This window comes from Saimiri boliviensis, chromosome 3 (genome assembly GCF_048565385.1).
Source record: "Saimiri boliviensis isolate mSaiBol1 chromosome 3, mSaiBol1.pri, whole genome shotgun sequence".
NCBI classification, from domain to species: Eukaryota; Metazoa; Chordata; class Mammalia; order Primates; family Cebidae; genus Saimiri; species Saimiri boliviensis.
In genome coordinates, this window is record NC_133451.1 from 2,820,251 (window position 1) to 2,840,276 (window position 20,026).

Genomic DNA, 20,026 nt, shown 5'->3' on the forward strand with positions numbered 1-20,026 from the left:
GGTTCCTGGGGTCTGGTGTGGGGCCAGGCATCTCTCTCATGGAACGGGACTTCAGGGATATCAAGATGTCCAGGGTCATGAGTGTTTTGTCAGGAGCCCCATCCCAGCCCAGCCTGGAGCCTCCTCCGCCTGGGGCCTCTTACAGGAGTGAGGCAGCCCGGTGGGATGTGGACGGCAGGAGCACTGAACACAGGATGGGGCTGCGCCCCACGATGGCTGTGTTCCCACCCCTTCCTCCTGCCTAGGAAAAGGCGAGACAGCCTACGGTGTGGGGTGGGCAGAACAGGCTCCCTGAGGCTGGGACGAGCAGAGTTGAGACCTGGTCAGCCAGGCCCAGGAGAGCTACAGGTGGTGATGTGAGCAGGCCCCCGAGAGGGCGACCGCCCCAGCCGGCCAGCACCCATCTCCTCCATCGCTGGGGTCTAAGTTCAGCCCTGAGAGCTAGGCCATTGGGGTAGAGTCACAGCCCAGCGTCGGGGTGAGGGGTGGCCCTGGGCTGGGTGGGCTACCTGCTTGTTCTCATGCCCCACCCACTGTCCCGCTGCCTTCCCCTTCCTGGTAGAGGCCCCCCTCCATTTCACAGATGGGGAAAAGGGCCCCGTTGTCTGCAGACTCTCCTGCACCCTTCCCTGCTTTGTCCCTTCCTCTCCAGCGGCCCTGCCTTGGTCCTAGTCACTTCCTGGTTGGCACCGGTCCCTCCTTTCTGTCTGGACTCTGGGCCTGGCCACCTAGCTTTCTGGCTCCTCCCACTTACTCCCCTCCCCAGTTAACCTCTGTGGCCCCAGGTGTGTCTCTCCAGCAGGGAAGAGGGCTATTTCGGCCAGGGATCCCCTTTCTGAGGCCTGGAACGCACTGCTGGGCAGCTCAGCGACAGGTGGACAGTGACTCGGCCCACACTCGGCCCAGCTGCAACCCCGGGCAACTGCTTGGCCTGGCAACGTCTCCTGGAGACCCTCAGGTATCTCACCCTGTGGGACTGAAAGTCAGTCCTTCACCTGCTGCAGGGCCAGCCCTGGGCACCCCTGCCCCTGCCTGATTTGGAGCAGCCAGTCCAGCCCCCGTTATTGCTGCCTGACGGACTCTGGCCCCTTGTACACAGCACAGAGGTCAGACAGGGCCAGGTCACCACCACCCACCTCCAGCTCCCTTGGGCTCCCAGCAAGAACCTGTCCTCCTGTTCACAGCTTCCTGGGCCCTGGGACCTGGGGTCCAGTCCCTACTGCTCATGGGGAGGAGTCCCCCCACCATGCTCCAAGCAGTTGACCCCCGCAGGGGGGGACTCCGCTCACCCTCAAGCTCTGCAGTCCCTGCCTGGTCTCTCCATCACCTTCGCTCTCTCCACTGCTCCCTCCACCTACCTGGCCCTGAGAGCTCCCCAAGGAGGCCATTTCCTCCCAGGAAGCCCCCTGCTCTCCTGGCCCCTGCCCTTCACGGAGGAATCTGGGTCTACAGGTCTACTACCAGGCGGCAGTCAGGAGAGGGTGATGGTGGAGGAAAGGGAGCCTCAGAGGGGGCCAAGTGAAAAGCACCCTTCGCCTCCCAGCCTCTGAGAAGACCTCTGAGCCCCTGGGGTCCAGACCCGGTCGGAAGTGGCTGAAAAGCACCCTGGAGGCCGGTTAGAAACAGACAAGGTTCCCTGGTGCCCGGCAAGCCCCCTCTGCCTCCTCCCCTCCTGTCTTGGTCTGGGCCAGAGTCGCACCCACGCGAAGGGGTGGGGTCATCCAGGATCAGGACCACGGGTTTTGCGGGGTGGACAGCGCCTTTTCCACCTAGTTCGCTGGGCACGGGGCTGTCACAGGGAGGGACACGCAGGAGGAACAGGCAGGCTGCCTCGCTCACCGGCGGGTGCCGAGCGCCTGCTGTGGACCCGGCGCCTGAGCCTGCGGCGGCGACGCGGGCCTGAGTCCCCAGGGGCCCCCCTCCCGGGCGGCGGAGGCCACGTGCAGCCCCCGCCCACCCGTCCCGGCCCGCGCCACGCCCCGCTCGGCCCCGAGGACTGGGGCAGCGGCCGGGGAGAGGCGGTGCCGGCCCGGGGCGGGGCGGGGAGGAGGCGGGCGGGGGCGGGACGGCGCCGTGGGCGGCGGGCGGGCGGGAGCGCCTGGCTGCCCAGCGGAGCAGCCGCCTCCACCCAGGGCCGGCGGGCCAGGACGGCGCTCGGCGGGTAAGCCTCCGCGGCGGGCCTCCGCGGTCTGGGGGTGTCTTGGCGGGTCTCGGGGTCTTGGCGGGTCTCGGGGGGCGGGTCTCGGCAGTCTGGGGGGAGGTCTTGGGGGTCTCACCGGGTCTCTGGAGGTCTCGGGGGAATCTCGGGGTCCCGGCAGGTCCTAGTGGATCTCGGGGGTCCCGGGTGAGCAGCGGCCTCCCCGGTCCCCGGGGCCTCCGTGTCCTCGCCGCAGGGCGCACGGGGCTTGGCACGGGGGGTGGGGGGGCACTGCCGGAGGGAGCGCGGCTTCGGGGCGGGGGCCGAGTGTCCATTTCCGGGGGTTCAGGGATGACAGGCGATGCGACGCGTCTGTTTCGCTTCCCTCGCGCCCCTCTGGCCCCGCGACGGGGTCCCCTTCCGCGACCCTCCCCGCAGGACTCACAGGGGGAGGCGGGCACTTGCTCTCCGCCCTCCGCGGAATCCAGACTTTCCTTCCCGCGGCCGCGCTTCCCGGAGGGCGAGAAAAGCCGCCCACTGACACTGATTCACACTGAAGTGTGAGTGACTGATATCCGGGCGTCTGCGATTCTCCTGGGCAACAGGGAATCTCAGCGGAGGCAGAGGGACTGGGGGAGTTAGGGGCCGGGGAGAGCCCCTTCCCCTGCAGCCCAGCACCTTCCCGCTGCTCTGGGCCTCCGCGCCTGGTGCCGGCGCTCTGTGAGCACCTCCTGTCCCCTCTCTGCGCCTCAGTTTGCTCATCTGCCAACACCGGGGACAGCTGTGCCTCCTGGTCTAGCGGCCACACTTAAGTCCTTCGAAGTGGCTGTGGCCAGGGGCGGGTGCTCCGTGTGGGCTGCTGGGGTGGCCGTGTGGACAACCTGCCTGGACGACACGTGTGTGACCCTGCAGGTGACACAGGTCGGTGATGAAACGTGTGGAGTTCTTTCCAAAACCGCCTGAAGGCAGGGCTGATGGCCACCTCCTGACGGAAGCGAGACTGTGGGTTCAGGTCGGCCTGCACCAACTCCCTGTGCCTGGGTGAGCCGCTGCCCTCACTGGCTCAGGCCGGGTGGGATCAGAGGAGGGGCTGGGCTCCACCCGCTCCTGGTTCTTCCCACTCTGTCCACTGTGTCCTTTACCCGGACACCCTCGAGGGGCGCTGCTGGAGCTCGCTCAGGGCCCCACTCCCAGCACACCACTCCTGGCAGGACAGGGGGCCTGGGATGATGGCTGCAAGGGAGTGAGGACTCTGTCCACACCCTCTCCCTGCCAGGCTCCCACTGTTTGGCTCTGTGCCCACATGGGGCACACACTGGAGGGGGCAGGCAGAAGGAAGACAGGTAGGCAGCCATGCCCAGGAACTCGCAGTCAGGACCATCTGGTGAGAAGGGTTCTGACAGGGAGTCTGGCCTTTTGGGGAGTCCTGAGGCCTCCAGGGTCGTGGGGGAACCCACCAAGGAGGCTGGCCTGGAGAGGCAGAGGGAGGGAGGGCAGGCTCTGCGCCTGCCTTGGCCCTTCCTGCCCACATGGACGGAGGAAGCAGGGCACTGAGTCAGCCCGAGCTCCCCACCCCCCGCACACTAGCAGGCCCACAGACGGGAAGCCCAGGGGCCGGGAGAGACAAGTTGGCCAGCCTTGGTTCCTAAGGGGCAGTGAGGAAGGGCATGAACTCTGCTGGGGTCCTGGGTGTGAACTCAGCTGTCACTACTTTCCAGCTGTGTGATCATGACCAGGAGGCTTCCCCCTGCCACGCCTCCCTTTTCTTATTCACGGCCTGAGGCTGTGAACCACTTTGTGCCTTGTGGGTGGCTATGAGCGTTCGTCCATGATGGGGGATGGTGGTGGTGGCATGTGCTTGGTATTCGGTAAAAATGGGTCGCTGGAGGTGCTTTCCCTGGCCCTTGGGGCCACTGTATGTCCTGGCTTGACATCAGGAACAGCGGGGCCACCTCTGCTCAGGTGGGGTGGGGGCAGGACCCAGCCTGGAGAGGCCTCGGGTAAACGGCAGGCTCCGGGGCTCCTGCCCGCATTGGTCTCCTGGGCAAAGGCCTGAGTCCATCAGGAGTGGCTAGTGCTGGGCAGCCCCTGAGTCTTCCTGGATTCTGTCCTCAAAGCTTCCCTGTGGGGACACCCCGGGCCTATGACTATGTATGGCAGGCTCTGCCCTCCTCACTGTCTGGCCTCTGTAAGCCCGGAGCACGTGAGTATATGGTTCTTTAATAACCCAGGTGGCTTGGGCATCGCTGTGCGGCCTGGGCGAGTGAGAACAAGAGCAGGCTAGCAGGGAAAAGACTCGGAATTTGCCACAGGGCGGGAGCTGCCCCACCCCAAGTGCAATGGGGTGGCCCCCGCCCCACGGGCCAGTGAATGCAGCGTGTGCAGTCAGGAGGGCTCTGAGCCCTGGGAGGCAGCCGAGCAGGTACAGACAGACTGAGCCAAAGAAGGGTGGCGGGGGGGTGGCAGACCAGTCTGACGGGAGAGTCCTGTGCACGCCGCGTGTGGTGAGGGCACGGAAGGGCTGGGAGGCAAGGAGAGGGGCCACGCAGACCCTGGAATCCTTCCTCCAGGAGAGGTGGCCCCTCCCCAGAGGCCTCTGTGTTCTTCCACCCAGGGGCTGGAGACACTCCCACGTGTGGGCTGCGTTAAGTCCCAGAGGGAATAGTGGGGAGCATTTCGGGCTCACAGGCACTGGAACCTGGAGCACTGGAACCCTCTTCACCAGTCCTTGGCTGGTACATGAGAGCCAGACAGGATGGTGCCTAGAGCAAGGCACTGCCTCTTGGCCACGAGCCAGGACACCTGAGCCTTGTAGGTGAATTGTGAATTGCACTTCCTGACCCTCAGTTTCCTCTTCTGCAAAATGGGATGACGGAAGCCCCTGGCTCTGGGCCACACTATTGGATTTGGGCTCTGTGCTGGGCCCCTGACTACAATCACCCTTTGGGCTGATTCGAGAGAAGCGTGTGCCCAGGTTCAGAGCGGGTGGAGACCTGGGTCAGACAGGAGTCCAGGGTGAGGAGCTCGAGGTGGCACAGGCTCCCAGGAGGGGACACGGGTACCCTCCCCCAGTCTCATCTCTTCTCCCCATGCTCTGTAACCTCCAAGGCCACGAGAGCAGTCAGGCCCTGCCCGGCCTCCCCACCCCAGGTGACAGAGCATGCTGGAACCACTGGCCTCTGGGAAGAGTGTGGGCTCGGCCACCTAGAGCTGTGGCCCGGGGAGATCAGAGAACTCCCAAGGGGTTGGCAGAGCACCCCTGTGGTATCTATACCCCCATCCCTGCAACCGAGCTGATTCCAAGAAGTGCTCTCTGCTTCCTTGTGAATCACTTGTTTACTGGGCACCTGCCGAGCCTGCTCCAGGTGGCTGGGTGGAGTGTGGGGTGCCTGTCTGCTGGAGCCTGCAGAGGGAGGCCAGGTCCCCACCTCAGGGTCTGCCGGGCTGGCAGGCAACACCCCCGGCAGGCAGTGTGAGTGCCATGACACACAGGGCTGAGCGTGAGGCCGGGGCCATGGGGAGTGGCACGGAACTCCCAGGCACCGGAGGGAAGCTGAGTTCTGGGCTCGGAGCAGGCTTCGTCTGAGGGCGTCAGCTTCCTCCTTGTGAAATGGGGTGAAAGTGGGTCTAACTCTGGGAGGCCAGATCCCCAGGCTCCACCTGGGGCCTGCCTGTCATTGACTCAGCTGGGATGGGCAGTTCTGTTTTGGGGAGTTCCTTCACCCTCGGTTCAGAGGTGTTGTAATCTAGTGATGCTCTTCCGTGGCATTTGAGGGCCCGAGTCCCCGCCCTCTGGCCTGCCCCCGAAGCCCTGCCCACTGTCCCGAGCCAGGCACAGGGGTGGACCCTCGCTGCTGGCTGCCCCGGGGCAAAGTGGGAAGGGGTCGGGGCCAGTCCGGGAGCCTGGAGTGGTGGGTGGTCCTTGGCTTTGTTTCACAGCCTTGGAGTCGGGGACAGTGCTGCACCTTGGCCGCTTACACCGGCCTCTGCCTCCAGGGCAGTGGTGGCTCTCCCTCAGAAGGCTGCCTCCCAGTCCCGGGCCTCCTCGTGCAACACTGGGTTCCTGTGTGCTGGGCTCTGGGCCAGGCATTCAGTGCAAGAACAGACAGGCCCCAGGGCAGAGGGCAGGACCACGGGCAGGTGCCCGGGGGTAGCAGTTCACCTGCCTGGCCCACCTTGCCACTCTCCCTCAGAAGCAATTTTGACGGAAGATGTAAGTGTCTGTCCTGCTTGGTGCTCAGGGTACCCGCCCTGGTCACCCCCAACCCCACGCTGGGCTGGGCGTCTTCCTGAGCAGCCTGGTCAACAGTCACCATGCGTGTCGACCCATCCGTGGTGACCTGTCTGCCTGCCCCTCCTGCCTGGGAACTCAGGAAGCACAGGGCCACGTCTGAGTGCCCATGCCTGGTGGTGCCCACCTGTGCCTGTCCCAGAGGAAGGGTGAGAGGAGTGTGGGCTCCCCCAGCCCCCCACTCCTGTGCAGGGAAGTGAAGCGGGCAGCAGACGGGCTGTATCCGGCTCTTTGAAGTCGACTTGTCACTATTCCCACCTGTGTTTAACTCTCCACTGAGCCTCGGAGGCCAATGTGCCCACCAGTCTGGCAGCTGCCGCCAGGTTGGCAGAGTTTCCAATCAGATAATAGCAGACTGTTTTGCTTCAGCCTCGCACGAAACTCCTCAGGTTTCCATCGGAATCCCCTCCCTTCCCCTGCAGACTGCGCTGTGACAGCCACCACTGTCTGCTACCTGGCAGCAGGGACCCAGCTGCTCCTGGGTCTGGTGTCCGTGGCCCCGGCAGCAGTAGGTAGGAGCACCAAGGCCGAGTGAGGAAGGAGCCGCCGGGCGCTGGGTGTCCGCTGTCCTCTCCCTAAACGAAAGTGCTGTCTTTGTCTGCAGCTGCTGTTCTTAAAGATGTGTGTTGGTGCAAGATTGGAGTCAGCCTGGCCTCCCAGTGCCACCCAGGGCTTTGGGCCCCGAAGAGCTGGCACCCGAGGCAGGTCCAAGCAAAAGGAGGGTGATGGGGAAAGATTCAGAAAAGTGGCCTGAGGGGCCTGGGTGGAAGGTGGGGACCCAGCCCTGTGCGGAGACCAGGCCCAGAGCCAGAGGAGGCAGGCCAGGAAGCTCAGCACTCGTTTCTTCTGTCAGAAATGTCCCGCCCTGACCCCAGCTGCTTCCTCTCCTCTACTTGAGACCAGAAAGGGAAGCCCCTTTCCAGCGGGGCTGGTGGCTGGCACCGCCCGGGGCGGTTTGCTGATGGCTGGGCAGATAGTGCTGGGGCCTGGCCAGGTCGGCAGACCAGTGGTCAGCAGGATGAGTTGACAGGGCAGAGGCTAGATGATGTGGCTGCATCCCCTGAGGGGGGAAGGGACTTCCCCTTGCCATCACCTCCAGTGGCCTCAGGCGTTCCCGGGCTGACACCTCTAGGAACGGAGGTGCCGGGCGGCTCCAGTGGCTCTACCAGGCCAGTGTGCGACCTGGGCATCCTCCACCTTCTCTGGGCAGGGCAAGGACGGGAAGTCCTGCCTCATGGTATGTGTGAGGGTGATGTATGGGAGTGGCACTTGGCCCAGGGCCTTAGAGCCTCCAACATTGGTGTCATGTCATCGAGGCCTCCCGGCTGACCAGGGCAAGTGGCTCTCCGGGGTCCAGCCTCAGCCTCCACCCACCACCCATGCCCACCCTGCCTCGGGACTTTGTTCCTGCTGTATCCCCGCTGGCTACCTGTCCCCACGGGTGGCTCCCTCCTCTCTGTGGGAGGAGCTGCTCCCAGCCGGGCCCCTGGGGGTGGACTCTGTGAAATGCCTTCCCCTCAGGACCCTCACTAGGACTGGACTCCGCTCAGCTTTAGACCCCAGCTGCAGCTGCCTGATGAGGTGGGGTGGGCCCTGAGTGTGGCTCCAGCCACTGTGGCCGTGATGTCCCTGAGGCTGCAAAGTGGAGGGAGGGGCAGCGCCCGCCTCGGAGCCCCGAGCCATCTGGGATCCTGGGTGCTGGCTTCAGGAAGCTTAGCCGCTTCAGGCAGGGGCTCTCCAAGATCAGTCTTCCCATTTGCTTGAGGACGTGGCCGGGAGGGTGAAGCGCTGTGGCTGGAGTGGCCATGCCTGTCTCTGCGGCAGGAAGTTGCTGGGGCAGGAAGAAGATTGAGAAAGGACCCCCAGCCCCCACCTCTGCGGAGGATCTGGCGGGCCCTGCGGCACTCGAGGTTGCTGCCAGCTGACACCAAGGGGGCAGCTGTGCCAGGGCTGGCGTTCTGAGAAGCAGGAGGGCACCCACTCACCCAGGCCCCCTTGAAGACCCGCCCTTGCTGCTGGCAGGGTCTTGGCCCTTCTAGTACGCAGCTGGGAAAACACAGCACCAAAGATGCCAGAGGAGCCCCACGGACCACCCCCCAACCCCCCGCTGGGGGGCCTCCGGGAGGTGGGAGCAGGAGGAGGGGCCAGGCCGAGGGCTCGGGCCACGTGAAAGACACCCTGGGAACAGGGAGCGGGGCTGGAGAGGTAGGGCCCTAGGGCCTGGTGGGGTTTCCAGCAGGGGCTGGCTTGTGTTTTCTTTTCTTTTTTTTCTTTTTTTCTTTTTCTTTTTCTTTTTATTTATTTTTATTTTTTTTGAGACGGAGTTTCGCTCTTGTTACCCAGGCTGGAGTGCAATGGCGCGACCTCTGCTCACCGCAACCTCCGCCTCCTGGGTTCAGGCAATTCTCCTGCCTCAACCTCCTGAGTAGCTGGGATTACAGGCACGTGCCACCATGCCCAGCTAATGTTTTGTATTTTTAGTAGAGACGGGGTTTCACCATGTTGACCAGGATGGTCTCGATCTCTCGACGTTGTGATCCACCCGCCTCAGCCTCCCAAAGTGCTGGGATTACAGGCTTGAGCCACCGCGCCCGGCTGGCTTGTGTTTTCAAAGCTTACTCTGGGGTCTGGGGACCACTGGCCAGCATACGCCCTCCAGGCGGTGGCCACAAGGAGACACACCTCGAGGAGCTTGGCTGGGGCCTGCGGGGAGGGTGGGGGCTGCCGCAGAGAGAAGCGGTTCGCGGGGCTGCGGAAGGCCGGGTGGGAGTGGAGGAGGGGACGTGACCAGGATGGGGTCTCGATCCCTGCACGGAGGCTGCTGGGGGTGAAAGCGGGGCGAGAAGCAGACTGGTGAGACTGGCCTGGCATGGGGTCCCGGTGACACTGACTCCGTGGCTCGCTTCCCTTCCTCTTTGGCTGGTTTTTCCGGCCCAGAGCAGCACGGTCCAGGGCTGCCTGCCTGGAGAGGGAAGGGCCATATCCAAGTCACTCCTGAGGCTGTGTCTCCAGAGTGTCCACCGACTGTGCCACCTCCCTGCCTGGTGCGGCCTGCCTGCCCCTGCCTGAGCTGCCCGAGCCTGCCCCGTGGCTGCTCCCCAGCCAGGAGGAGGCCTTAGGGGTGGACGCGAGGGCTGGGGAGGCTTGCTTACAGGCTCTGCTGACACCAGAAGCCCCCTGCCCCCAGAGCCTTGCTGCTGCCCGAGCGTTAAGTGGAGGTGCTTGTCCTGTGACCACCCTGGGCCGATGGTGGGCCAGGTGGCTTCACCTGGGGGCTCGAGGGAGGCCATCTCGGGCTCCTGTGTCAAGGGTAGGTGCAGGGAGGCTGGGCAGACAGAGGAGCTCAGGTCTCGGGGCCCCCACAGGTCCAGGGCTGTGGCAGTTAGGGGACCTGACTAGAGCCACTCACCCCTCCAAGGAAGGACCCGGCCTGGGGCGCCGTCCCCAGGGAGTAGTAGGGGCATTGGGAGTGTCTTGGGGTGACCTGGCCCGGGGCAGAAGGCCAGGCAGGAGTTTGCAGCTGGGCAACAGCACGAGGAGCTCCTCGAACAGCCTGAGAGGTGCCCGGCGAGCGAGAGCACGGGGTGCGCCTTGACCCCTGAGACCGAGCAGAGCTGCCTTTGAGAGCTGTCTGTGCAGCAGAAAGGCTGGGACCAGCTGGCTCCGGGGAGGAAGGGGCTGGGGTGCGGCCAGCCTGGCCTTGGGAAGCGGGCAGGACTGTTGTGTGGTTGGGGGCGGAGAGGAGGAGACCCTGATCCGGAACCCCCTAACACCTGTCGGGACTGCCGAGGACCCGGGGCCAGACTGCAGGGGTGCAGGGAGCCTGGGGTGGGGGCTGGGCGCCTTTCCCGCCAGCCAGGGCCCACTGCCAGGCCCTTGTCCTCACTGGGCCTCTCAACAGCGGAGCATTGTGAGGGACCTGGGAACGTTCAGGTCACCCAGGCCCCCTCTGGGCCACGCTGAGAGTGAGAACAGGAGCCAGCGGCCATGAGTCATCACGTGCCCTGCCCAGGCCCCGAGGCTCTGGGGTTCCCAGGCTGAGGAGGAACACGCAGCTCTCGGTTCCCCAGCTCGGGGTCTGGCCCGTCCTTCTTCCTTCTTTCCGCCCTCTGTCGGCAGCTCTTCCTATGGCCTCCCCTGGCTCCTGGGCCTTCCGGCATCTCTCTGCCCCTGTCCGGCCAGAGACCCCGGCCTAGCAGTGGCTGTGGCCTGCTGTCCCACCCCCACTGCCCGCCACGGCCCGGGCAGAGGGGCTGGCCTGTCACCTGGAGCCCTCCTGTGCTGGCCTGTGAGTGGCCCCGGGAGGAAGCCAGTGCAAGGACCACACCCAGCCTAGACGAGAAACCTCGAGGCCAACCTAAAATTTACTAAGGAGTAAAAAGTGACGAGAAGCAGAAGGAATAAAATAATAAACCTAGGGAGTACAAGCTAACCACTTCCAAGAAAAAGAACACGTTTGAAGGCCGGGCGCGGTGGCTCAAGCCTGTAATCCCAGCACTTTGGGAGGCCGAGGCGGGTGGATCACAAGGTCAAGAGATCGAGACTATCCTGGTCAACATGGTGAAACCCCGTCTCTACTAAAAATACAAAACATTAGCTGGGCATGGTGGCGCGTGCCTGTAATCCCAGCTACTCAGGAGGCTGAGGCAGGAGAATTGCTTGAACTCAGGAGGCGGAGGTTGCGGTAACCCGAGATTGCGCCATTGCACTCCAGCCTGGGTAACAAGAGTAAAACTCTGTCTCAAAAAAAAAAAAAAGAAAGAAAAGAAAATAGTTTAAAAATATTAGCCAGGCATGGTGGCTCACGCCTGTAATCCCAGCACTTTGGGAGGCCAAGGCAGGCAGATCACTTTAAGTCTGGAATTCAAGACCAGCCTGACCAACATGGTGAAACCCCGGCTCTACTAAACGTACAAAAATAAGCAGGGCATGTTGGTGCATGCTTGTAGTCCCAGCTGCTCAGGAGGCTGAGACATGAGAATTTGTTGAACCTGGGAGGCATAGGTTGGAGCGAGCCAAGACTATGCCCACTGCACTCCAGCCTGGGTGACAGCGTGAGACGCTATCTCAAAAAAAAGGGGTCGGGCGAGATGGCTCACATCTGTAATCCCAGCACTTTGGGAGGCCGAGGCAGGCAGATCAGGAGTTCAAGACCAGCCTGGCCAACATGGCGAAATCCCGTCTCTGTTAAAAATACAAATTCAGCTGGGTTTGCTGGTGCACGCCTGTAATCTCAGCTACGGGAGGCTGAGGCAGGAGAATCACTTGAACCCGGGAGCCAGAGGTTGCAATGAGCTGAGATCACACCACTGTACTCCAGCCTGGGCAGCAAAGTGAGACTCTGTCTCAAAAAAAAGAAAAGAAAAGAAAAAAAAAAAATATATATATATATATATATATATATGTACATATTTACATTAGGGAAAAAGGGACCACAGTGTACGCATTAAGACTGAAGAAAGACCTGACTCTCAAGGGCTGAAATGAGTGGACAGACGGAAGGGAGCCTGTTGTGCTGAGTCAAGCTTGGTGGGTCCTGGCCTGTGGCACCCACCAACAGATGGTGACGGGGTTCCTGGGTAAGCCAGGGCCCTGAGGACCCCCAGTGGTGCACAGAGGAGCCATGATGGGGGTCACATCCAGTGACCTTGGGCCCCGGAGCCCTTTGCCCCAACCCAGGAGCTTGTCCTGGTGCAATACGGTAAAGTGCTGGCTGAGCTGTAGACACACGTCGGAGCTTCGTGGTTTTGTGCGGTCCGAGGAAGGTCACCAAGGCCACCATGGTGCAGAAACAGTGATGAGTAAAAGGGACAGACGATGCAGGAGGCTCAGGCCACTTACTGCTACATGGCCCCGAGGCCTACCCTGGGGTACCCCAGCAGGTGGCTGCCCGCGTGCAGGGCTCGTGCTGCTGCCCACACAGGGTGCCCATCGTGGTGACTCTTGGCCTTTCCCGTCAGCTCTGGGCAGGAGCAGTGGGGCTGGGTTTCTCTGACAGGCGCCCCTACTGCCTCCCACCTCAGCACGAGCCCCACGGCCTTGGCACCCCCAACCAGTTCCCTTGTTGTCACCCTGCTGTGTGCTGGGATCTGGGATAAGCAGGGCGCTCTCCACCTCCAGGGCCTGGGCCAAGAGCGTATGGCAGAGTGCTTGGGAACGGTCTGGTTTGGTCCTGAGTCCTGTGCAAACAAGCTCAGATGGGGGATGAAGGAGCAAGGCTCAGGGAGTGAAGCGAGTTGCCCCCCAGTCTCCAGCTTAAGGGAGCAAGGCTGGGATTGGAGCCCAGGTGTGAATGGTGCCTGGGCCTAGGAGCTCAGCCCAGGGAAGATCTGAAATGCCATATCTGCCTCAGCTGGGCATGCGGCCTGGACTGGCAGTTCTAGCTGTGACCCGCCTCTGTCTCTCACGTCTGAAGGTATGTGCCTTCTCTTACCTGCAACCCCAGGGCCTTTGCACAAGCTGTGCCCTGTCTTGAGACACTCTCCATGTAATCCCATGCTTGGCTAACTCATGTGGAAGATTGCTCCCAGGACACTGGCGGATGTGTCAACGTGTCTGGGTGGAACAGATGTCACAAGGATGTGAGTCAGAGGTGGCTACCTCCCCAGCAGCCTGGGAGTCCAGACAGAGGGTGACAGCAACTTGGGTCTTGGGTGCAGGGTGTGGCGTTTGCCTGTAGACGCAGTGCCCTGAGCGCCTCCCCTGCACCCAACACCACGAGACTTCAGGTGGAGGGGGTTGACGCTGTGCGAGAGAGCCAGGGTTCGGCTGAGCAGCCCCAGCACGCCTCCGGCCGAGCCCAGTGAGTCGGTGGGCTACCTTCCGCCTGCCCTGGCCGCTGCTCTCCGTTTCCTCAGCTGTCCGGTGGGTTCCACCAGGTCTCCCTCTGTCCCGGCACCGCCTGCTCCTGTTTCTCCTCCAAGTCTCTGTGGATGCGTGGACCCCACCCGCTGTGCAGCCTCAGCACTGAGTCCTGGGCCCAACAGCTCCTAGGATTGCCCAGTTACTCCTGGGGAAACTGAGGACTGAGGCTCTGCTTCTTTGCCAGAGCTTTCTCTGGGGTGAGCACCAGACCACTCTTTCTTCAAGGGAACCAGCAGCATCGAGCGGGACCCAGAAGGTGGCTGTGGCCTGGGAGAGCTTCCCAACCAGCCTCCCGGGGCTGTTGGGATCAGTTTAAAACAGAAGCAGGCCGTAACTCCTCAAGGGTGGGCTGGAGCCCCTGCTTCCCAGGGCCTTCCTGTCCTGTTGAGCTGAGCCCTGCGGTGGCTTCCTCCCTGAACCCCACATGGCATGGCCCACCCTGTGTCCCTGGCCTCCTACCCAGAGCCTTACCCGCTCCACAGAGGCCAGGGCCCACCCTGCTGTCCATGCGGGTTGATGGGCTTCCTTCCGAGAGTGGGTCTAGGGCTTCTCCTCTCCTCCTTACCCTCCCCAGAGCCAGGCTCAGCAGGAGGTGCCTGGTGGGGTTCTGCTGGGGCCATAAGGCTTTTGGGGCACCCTCAGGTTGTGTGGCAGGGCTCCGAGTGGACTGGCCATGCTGGCTGGGTGGCCTCACTCAGCCTCGAGGTCCTAATCAGGAGAGCAAAACGAGCAGTTGGTGATTGAGTGGGCACAGAGTTGGTACATTTGGCACACAGTGGACCTTTCTTTGGGGGCTCCCTGCCCCTTCCCTGGTCTAGTGGCCCAGCCTCCCATCACAAGAGGTGACTGTCACCCCCAACCTTCCCGCCCACTGCCTGTGGCCCAGGCATCCCAGGAGGGCTTGGTTGGCGGGAACTCTCTGATCCTGAGTGGGCCAGCCTGAGGAGGGTGCCCGGGATATTTCCTACCCAAGCACACCCTCTGGGCCCGGAGCATCAGCAGTCAGGCTGGTGTGGGTGTGGGGTGTCCCGGCCACAGCTGCTTTGCAGTGACGGCCGCTGCCCTTCCCTGTGGATGAGGATGCTAGGGGTGGGGAGGCCACCCTGGGGGCCCAGCCTCCGCTTGGTGGGCGCAGAGTCCCTGGAATGCCCCCCCTCCTGCAGCCAGGGGTCCCCCGAGATGGAAGAAGTGGTGTGCCTGGGGCTGGCTAGATTGTGTAGTTGAGCACATGAGTCCGTGAGCTGGCTCCTGTGGAGAGCAGGGCTTCCAGCCAGCGGGGGTGTGGACCAGGTCTGCTCATGCCGCAGGAGGCACCTGGCGCTGTGTCACGCTGGGCACTGGTGAAGCAGCAGGACGTGGGGGATGGTCACGCAGCGCTTTCTCCCCTCGGAACTGACGTCAGGGGAGGGGCAGAGAGCCAACGGACACACTGAAAATGCCACAGCGTCTGGGGCTGCCAGGCGGGGGCCACCTCTCTAAGGAGCCGGGGGCGGGCCCTGCGGTGGACCGGGCCTGTGTAGGAGCATGGCCAGGGCGGCGCCTGCGGGTTGGGGTCCAGCCCAGAGGAGCATGGTCTACAGGAGGGAACGGGGCAAGGGCGGGGCTCAGGACGTGGAGGGTGGCGTTCCAGGTGGAGGGCACCGCTGCTGCCAAGGCGCAGAGAGGGAAGGGGTGCCACCGGGAATGTGGCCTGACTGTGCCGAGGGCCGCGGGGAGACACATGTTCCTGAGGCCGGGTTCATGGTGGACGCTGAGCAGGACCGTCCTTCCCTTCCCTTGACGCCAGTGAAAGCCCAGCAGCCAGCCGCCCCACCCCCACTGCTCAGGTGAGGAAACTGAGGCTCAGAGTGGGCCACAAGGCCAGGAGGAGGGGACTGAGCCAGGCTTGTTCCCCCCAAAGCCTACACGCTGACCACAGCTCCATTCTGCCCAGCAAGGTCACCTGCTTGGAGCGGCTCTCTTGAGTGGGAGCCACCGGTGGGGGCGGGACTGCCGCCCCTGTTGGGACCCTGCAGGGTGGGGGTATCAGGATGCCTGGGCTGGCTGTGATGGGGGACAGTGAGCCCCTTCAGGCCAGGCGAGGCAGGGCCAGGTGGGGAGGAGGTGGTTAGCCTTGGGTGGGAGCCCGGAGCTTGGGGGTGGTGGAGCCGGCCCACCCCACGCAAGAGGACTCTGGAGAATTTTTTCTCGAGTGATTTAAAGGTGGAAACTTGTCAGTGCTTGTGATGAACTGAAGTGTGAATCCTGAGCCGCCTCTGTTGCTTGTGGTTTGAGGCCGGAGAGGGCTCCAGGCGAGAAGCAGTGCCAGCCACCCATGTGTCCCTGGCACTCCCCAGCCCCACCTCACCCTTACCACAGCCTCGCCACCCTTGGCCTGGAAGCCCGCCCCGGCCTCCTCCAACCAGTGTGCTGCCCTGCCTGGCCAGAGCCCCTCCCAACTCCCATGCCCATCTCAAGAACCCTTGATGGGGACAGAGACACCAGGCCTGGGAGGGGAAGGCCCGGTGGGGCATCCAGGGATTGAGAGCACTGCAGCTTCCCTCTGAGGACAGCGCTTGACGGCCAGGCGTCCACTGGCACTCGGCCTTGCCCTCTGAAGCCCAGGTGCCATGTGGGCAGCCGTGCCTTTGGGGGCCCTCTCTGTACTTTTCTAAATTCCTTTTGTTCCTCACACACAGGAGTGGCCTGTCTCTGCCTCCACCCTGTCCCGCTCTGTGAAGCCCCTGGAGCTTCTGAGCCCTGAGCACACGGAGTCTTCCGGGAACATGGCCGACTCCAACACGCCAGCCTCTCCCTGTTTTGCAGCGAGCAGCCTCACGTGCGTGCCCAGGGCCGGCCGGCGGCTTGTCTCACTGGGCAGAGGTCCCGGGGTGTGGAAGGGCCTCAGCTGCAGCTGTGCTGCGCACCAGTTCTTTGAAAGCCTCTCTTGTTGAGAGTCCGGTTAGCACTGTCACAATTTCTGCAGTCTGAGCTCTGCAGGGTGTGCTGGTTACAACCACGCCGGGGTCTGGCCTCGTGTGTGGACGTGACAGTGAACCCATCTGTTTGGCCGTCTGTCCATCTCTTGGATCCTGCCATGGGCCAGGTGCTCACCTGGGCCTTGGGGGTTCAGTGGGACTTGGACCTGTGGGGAGTGCCAGGGACACATGGGTGATGTTGGTGGCAGAACTGTGCCATTGACTTGCAGATTTCAGAGAAGGGGTCAAGGTTCTAGATGGTTCTGTCCTCAAAGGATGAGGGAGCACTTGGTTTTCATGTGAGGGTGACTGCAGGTACCAGGATGGGCAAGTGTATGACAGGTCCAGTGTCGGGGCCCCGGGCGGGAGGGGAAAGCCGGGGCTGCACCCCACCCACCGGGACTGGAAAGCCGGGGCTGCACCCCACCCACCGGGACGGGAAAGCTGGGGCTGCACCCCACCCACCGGGATGGGAAAGCCGGGTCTGCACCCCGTCCACCGGGACTGGAAAGCCGGGGCTGCACCCCGTCCACCGGGACTGGAAAGCCGGGGCTGCACCCCACCCACCGGGACGGGAAAGCCGGGGCTGCACCCCACCCACCGGGACGGGAAAGCCGGGGCTGCACCCCACCCACCGGGACGGGAAAGCGGGGCTGCACCCCACCCACCGGGATGGGAAAGCCGGGTCTGCACCCCGTCCACCGGGACGGGAAAGCCGGGGCTGCACCCCACCCACCGGGACGGGAAAGCTGGGGCTGCACCCCACCCACCGGGACGGGAAAGCCGGGGCTGCACCCCGTCCACCGGGACGGAAAGCCGGGGCTGCACCCCACCCACCGGGACAGGGAACCAAGCCTGCTGCTGCACCGCCGAGCTGCATGTGGCCTGAGCCAAGGAAGGGCAGGCCAAAGGGATGGACAAGAGACCAGGGGGTGGGGCCAGCCAGCCTGGCGGGCGTGGGGCAGGCGTGGCAGGTGAGGCCGGTGGACCCCGCGTGCAGGAGGGTGGGAGGTGGAGAGCCTAGGCTTCAGGAGGCTGTGGGCGTCCATGGAGGCAGGCTCAGCAGGGCCCATTCGGCTGGACTCGCCCACGCGGAGCCTGCCTCTCCCCAGCAGGCTCACCTCCACTTGGGATCAGACTAAGTGCAGCCTGCGGTTCATCCTGGGGAAGGACTCAGGTGAGTCCTGGGTGGATTCACTTCCTGGGGCTGCCTGAGCCAAGCTCCACACAGAAGGGCCTGGAAGCCACAGAAGGGACTCTTTCATGGTTCCGAAGGCCAGAAGTCCAAGGCTGAGGGGTCTACAGGGCTGCGCTGCCCTGTGGCACTGGGGCCGCCCCTTCCTCCCTCCCAGCTTCTGCTGGTAGCCAGGTTGTCCTTGGCATGCGGCCACACCCCTCCAGCCTGTTCTCCGCCCTCAAATGGCCCTTTCCAGGTGTCTTCTTTCTACTCCATCTCCTTTTTTTTTTTTGGAGATGGATTCTTGTTCTGTCACCCAGGCTGGAGTGCAGTGGCACAACCTCAGCTCACTGCAACCTCCACCTCCCGGGTTCAGGCGATCCTCTTGCCTCAGCCTCCCGAGTAGCTTGGACCACAAATGCACCACCACCCTCAGCTAATTTTTGTGTTTTTCTAGAGACATGGTTTCACCATGTTGGCCAGGATGGTCTCGATCTCTTGACCTCATGATCTGCCCACCTCAGCCTCCCAAAGTGCTGGGATTACAGGCGTGCCACCACGCCCAGCTAAGTTTTGTATTTTTAGCAGAGATGAGGTTTCACCATGTTGGTCAGGCTGGTCTTGATCTCCTGACCTCATGATCTGCCTGCCTCAGCCTCCCAAAGTGCTGGGATTATAATTGTGAGCCACCGCGCCCGGCTCTCTACTCCATCTCTTACCGGACAGTTGCCATTGGATTTAGGACCCACCTGGTCAATCCGGGATGTGCTGCTTAACTTAATTACATCTGCTAAAATCCTTTTTCCAAGTAAGGTCGTGCTCACAGGTTCCAGGGATGAGGATGTGGACAAAGCTTTTGGGGGCCAGCATTCAGCCCATTACACCACATGACCCCGGGCAGGGTCGAGCTTTCCAGGGAGCCCTCTCCCTCTGCCCCAGTTGGGTAGTGGCCAGTCTGAGTTCCCAGGAATCCTCCCTGTCCTGCGTCACATGACAGCAATCAGAATGGGGCAGAGAGGGAAGGGCTCCTGGCTGGAGAGAGCCTGGGAGGGTCCCAGAGCTGGCCTAGGAGTGGACCCAGGCCCATGGGACGGGCTGAGCAAAACATCTTATTTTGAGAGCTTGAGATTTTCCCCAGTGGGGATGTCCGCCTTCCCCTAGGCTCAGTGCCTGCCCACCCTCCCCAGGCTCATTGCCCACCCTCCCTCCCCAGGCTTAGTGCCCTCCCTGGGCTCAGCAGACCCTCCTCAGCGTGTTCAGCACCTGAGCTGCTCCTGAGCGCAGAAACCAGGCACCAGGCTGGGTACAGGTCTCTGAGTGCCAGTCCCCATGCCACGGATCCCTAGCTTCCTCTCTGAACCCCAGAGACACAGATGGCACCAGGACTGGCCTCTTGGGCTGTGGGCCTTCAGATGAGGCAGGTGCTACAAGGCAGGAGATGCCAGGGCAGGGCCAGCTCCGTGGTGGCTGCAGACACGACCCACTGTGCTGGGTGTTTGCCTTACTCCTGAGTGGGCTGAGGGCCCCAGAACCCAGCGAAAGCTCCCTCTGTCTTCATTTTCAGGCTGACCCTTGGCCCTCTGCCTGCCCCGCCGGCCCCCACTTGCCCTGGTACACAAGGCATGGTGGGAAGTCCCCATGTCTGGCAGTTTCAGGCACCAGCTCAGGGGCAGGGGAGCGGCTGCAACTTGGGAAGGATAGCGAGGGAGACCAGGGCTGTCCACCGAGGCGGCCCCAGCCTTGCCCCGCCGCACACACCCCCTCACCTGGCCTGTTCCTCTCCTTTGGGCTGTGACCCACCCCCTCCCCCTCGTAGCATCACGGCACTGGACGGGGTCGGGGGATGAGTCTGGGCCAGGGGTCAGGTGGGCCTTCCACTCACTTCCGCCTCTGTTTCGTTCATGAGCGCCGGGCTTTGGTGGAGCGAGGGCAGGGGCGAGCCTGGCTCCTGCTTCTAGCTCAGGCCTTGTCGGCTCTTGCATTTGCCTGTGGAGTTAGGGGTGGTGTGTTCCCAAGAGCGCTGGCTGCCTCTGGGTTCTTCTCCTCGTGGGTTGTCATCCCTGAAGCTGTGCCTTGGCTACCTCGTTGCCTGTGGATTCCTCCCACCCTGGGGTGTGCTCACCCCAAGCCCCTTCCTCCTGCGGCTCCCCGACCCCGTCCCCGTCCAGCAAACGTTTCCTCCTCCATCAAAGCCGGTCTCCTCCTCTGGGAGCGTCCCCAGTCCAGCACCCACAGGGCCTGGCCCGTCCTCTGGACCCCACAGCCCCAACTCCGTCTGAGAACCTCCTGCCTCATCGTCCAGGCCGGGCCGTGGCCTGGGGGTTCCTCACCTGCTGCTTGATCTCAACCCTGCTGCAAGCGGGGAAGGAGAGTGTGAAGAGGCCCCACCCTGTCCGTGCCCCCCTCGCTGCCCTCTGTCTGTCTGCTGTGGCCAGCCTTCTGCTGAAGGTGCCATCTGCCCTTGGCCGCCAGAGTGCACTGAGGCTGGCACAGGCTGGGGAGGCTCCACACCTAAAAGCTTAAGCTCGTTACCCTCTGGGAGACAGTGGAGTTCTGCAGCCCAAACGGGCCCCTGGGGGGCCTTGGCAGCAGAGCTGGGG

The 20,026-nt window shown here is 63.1% G+C and overlaps 1 protein-coding gene across 1 annotated transcript in view; it reads left to right on the top strand.

The window, feature by feature from the left end:
• The first annotated feature begins 2,088 nt into the window (after positions 1–2,088).
• SH3BP2 (SH3 domain binding protein 2) overlaps positions 2,089–20,026 on the top strand; it is a 42,773-nt gene continuing 24,835 nt past the window's right edge. The window contains exon 1 of the mRNA XM_039468337.2: positions 2,089–2,161. The gene's annotated coding sequence lies outside the window, so the exon portion shown is untranslated. The remainder of the gene's footprint in view (positions 2,162–20,026) is intronic.